The following is a 4179-nucleotide window of genomic DNA, read 5'->3' as shown; positions in this document are numbered from 1 at the left end:
AGGATTAGAGGCTATTTTATTGCAAAGGAAAGAAGATGGAAAGATGCACCCAATTTTTTATTTTTCGAAAAGAACTAAAGAAGCAGAGTCACGATATCACAGCTTCGAGTTGGAAGCTTTAGCAATAGTTAGCGCTTTGAAACGATTTCGTGTGTACCTTCAAGGAAAACCCTTCAAGATTATAACAGGTTGTAATTCACTTGCACTTACATTGAATAAAAAAGAACTTAACCCTAGAATAGCACGATGGGCTTTAGAGTTACAAAACTTCAATTATACGTTGGAGCATCGAGCGGGAAAACACAGGCAGCATGTTGATGCTCTAAGTCGGTCCAGTAATATTCTAGTAGTAGAAACAAATACCTTTGAGGAAAATTTGATTATATGCCAAAGAAGAGATGGGAATTTAAAAGAAAATATGTAAAGGGAGATTATGTGGTTATAAAAAACTTCGATTCTCACATAGGGGTGTCTAAAAAACTGATTCCTAAATTTAAGGGACCGTATTGCATTGAAAAAGTTTTACGAAACGATCGTTACTTACTTAGAGATGTCGACGGGTTTCAACAGTCTCGAGTCCCATACCACGAGGTATGGGCAGTTGGAAATATAAAACCATGGTTCAAAGGACGCGAAGTCTAGTCAGTCACTTGAGATCATGTGATCTCTTGGTCAGGACGGCCGAATTGTAGCAATGTAAATGTGATTACTGTATTATGTTGTATCGTTACCTTATTTTGATGTTACTTGAATAAGCAATCCTGTTGTATTTTTGAATTTGTATCATGCTTTATTTTAATATTACTTGTATAAGCAATCCTGTTGTATTTTTGAATTTGTATCATACCTTATTTTAATGTTACTTGAATGAGCAATCCTGTTGTACTTTTGAACTTGTATCATACCTTATTTTAATGTTACTTGAATAAGCAACCCTGATGTAATTTTTAAAAACTTGTAACTGGCTACATGAAAGTGAGAAAAAATAAAGAAGAGTCAGTTCGGACGCAACCACGAAAAGAATCGGTCTTCCTACACAATGGATTTGAGATAAACTGTGAAAATAGTTGGTGGGATCCACACATCAGCATCACCCCTGTTACTATTAAAGAAATCAAAAATCTTATCGGGAACACACGACACAAAAAAGCACCTCGGTACGATTTAATAACCGGAGAAATATTATGCAGTTTACCAAACAATTGTATAAGAAAACGTTATAAACAGTCCATTATGCCTAAGATACGTTCCGTTGCTTAGGAAAGTATCTGAAGTCATAATGATACCTAAACAGGTTAAACCAGTACACCAACTTATTCCAGTATGAGAGGGCCTGAAAATAAGCTTAATAAAGTGAATTAACCATGTTAGCGCTCGATTAACTAATGTTCTTAATAATTTTTAATTGAAAATTAGTAATATTATGCATCACAGTGCAAAACATTTTATAAAACACGTTTGCATTTTGCATTGTTATAAATTTTTTATTACTGGTATTTAACGCTGGCAACAAATCGCTCCGTTCACATATATTTTCGGTATAAATTCTTGGCCGTTCCTGTCATGCCAATTGCAAAACGTCAAAACCTACCAGATCCTGTTGGGTAGGTGAGCGATGTAACATCATGTAGGCCAATATCGATACTGCCAGCTTTATCTAAAATCATTGAGAATGTATTCATAAATAGGCTTAAACCAATAATCGATCATGAATATCTCATACCAACACATCAATTTGGCTTCCGTGACCACCATTCCACAATTATCCAGGTACACCGAATTGTTAATTTCGTTGAATATACAATGGATAAAAAGAATGTTTCTACGGCGGCATTCTTGGACGTGTCTCAAGCGTTTGAGAAAGTTTGACATTCGGATCTGCTGCTCAAATTGAAATACATGCTACCCAAACAATGTTGCGAAATAATTGCTTCCCACTTAAAAGATACACTCATGCCCACGCAAACCTTACCACCATACTTTCTCAAATTTTTGTTCAGTTCGTTTGGAATTTTCTTCAGTTTTGTTTTTTTATGGTTTTAGTAAGCTTAAGTAAACAAAATTATATTATCTAATTATAATTATAGTTTTTAATTTATTACGTTTAATGAGTAAAACACAAATTAGCTTTTCTGTGCTTATACAAAAGCTTCCGATTTTATTGTGCTTAAAGTGATACACCGACTAAACTTCGTGTTTTAGTTAAAAAAAGTATAATGAAATATTAATTTCAATTATCTATATAAATAAAAATGAATTGTTGTTCGTTAGTCTGATTAAAACTCGAGAACGGCTGGGCCGATTGAGCTGACTTTGGTTTTAAAATGTTTGTCGTAGTCCAGGGTAGGTCTAAACGGTGAGCAAATAAGGAAAAGTTACGAGTAAGATAGAGTAAAACGACAATTCCATTTTCCCATATAAAAGTTGAGCACTTACTTGCTGTCAAACATTTGACGGTATTTGTACACTCAGTTCCACTCGAATTGAAGAACGCATTAAAACAAGACTTTTGAATCGACAACATAATATCAACTTTGCTCATAACATCGTGTATTTAAATTTCAATTTCAAATTTCAAAATATATAAATATAATTAATGTGTTGACATGTTTGATGGTGCCAACCTTACAGTGTTACCAACTCTCAAAACCACATTTATTATAATAACGGGGCATCTCTGCCTGTGCAGACCCCACATTGCTCATTGTTTACTAGATATAGAATACTACATAGTTTGCCATATATGGTAAGCTAGAAGCTGTCTCTTCAGCAGTTTAACAGCGCAGTTTTCATTTATATATAAATTTTGAAGAGGCAACATATTCCATTTCCACATATGTCGACGGCATTTTAATTTCGGTAATATGAAAATTAGAAGAGCGAGTTAAGACGATTGTGTTATATTATAAAAATAAAGTACACTTTCAAAATAACATTTAATATTTAGTTTAATATTGTTAATTTATAGAAATATTATGGAAATTGGGTTGGGAAGTCTTAAACTTAATAAACTTTTACAAGCATAAATCAAAATATCATTTCTCATCTTAAATTTATTATTTTAATTGGTATATAAAAGTTATGCCACAATTATTATATAGTAGTCCAAAAATATAAATTCTTATTTTTCCCACAAATACATTTGTAAAAAAGGATCTTTATCCTTTGTTATTATCTTATTTTTTCCAAAAATACATTTGTAAACAAAAGGATATATATCCTTTTTTTATGTTCCACACAAAAGATTTAAGGAGTTCAAGAGCTCTAAACGTGCTCTACATTAGCTACCTACGACGGCATTTCGCAAATGATAAAGTAAATTTTTCAAGAGCTCAAAGCATACGCTACATCATCTCGAACCTACCTACCCTACGCTTTTGCGCAAATGATTATATCATGATAGCAAATGCCCACATACAGATTTGGCAATGGCAATAATAGTTAATATTCTATAAATTCTATCCTGTCGAGATGCCCTGTAATAAGTGTATCCGAACGTTCCACTGTTTTGTCATCTCATGTAAAAAGCACGTGTATCCGAACGTTACATTGTTTTGTCCATAAATTTAGAGACTTTTTGCTGCGCTCCTACTTTAACATCCTCGGGTTTGTCATCTCATGTTGAAAAAAAAGAAACATTTAATTGGAGAAATAAGAAAGTAATAAGTGTATCCGAAAGTTCCATTGTTTTGTCATCTCATGTAAGAAGCACGTATATCCGAACGTTACATTGCTTTGTCCATACATTTAGAGACTTTTTGCTGCGCTCCTACTTTAACATCCTTGGTTTTGTCATCTCATGTTAAAAAAAAGAAACATTTAATTGGAGAAATAAGAAAGTAATAAGTGTATCCGAAAGTTCCATTGTTTTGTCATCTCATGTAAGAAGCACGTATATCCGAACGTTACATTGCTTTGTCCATACATTTAGAGACTTTTTGCTGCGCTCCTACTTTAACATCCTTGGTTTTGTCATCTCATGTTAAAAAAAAGAAACATTTAATTGGAGAAATACTGAAATACTGCTAAAAGTGATTTTCTTCTCGCTGCTTACAATGCCGAGGAAAAGAAAACGACCTGACATAGGTCGTCGAAGTCGTGTAAATGTGCAACGAGCTACTTTACGCTCCAACCGCACTAATGACCAGCGAGATGCTGATAATGATAACAGTCGTACAA

This window comes from Bactrocera tryoni, unplaced genomic scaffold (assembly GCF_016617805.1).
Source record: "Bactrocera tryoni isolate S06 unplaced genomic scaffold, CSIRO_BtryS06_freeze2 scaffold_7, whole genome shotgun sequence".
Classification (NCBI taxonomy): Eukaryota; Metazoa; Arthropoda; class Insecta; order Diptera; family Tephritidae; genus Bactrocera; species Bactrocera tryoni.
Note: the sequence above shows the minus strand (reverse complement) of the source record.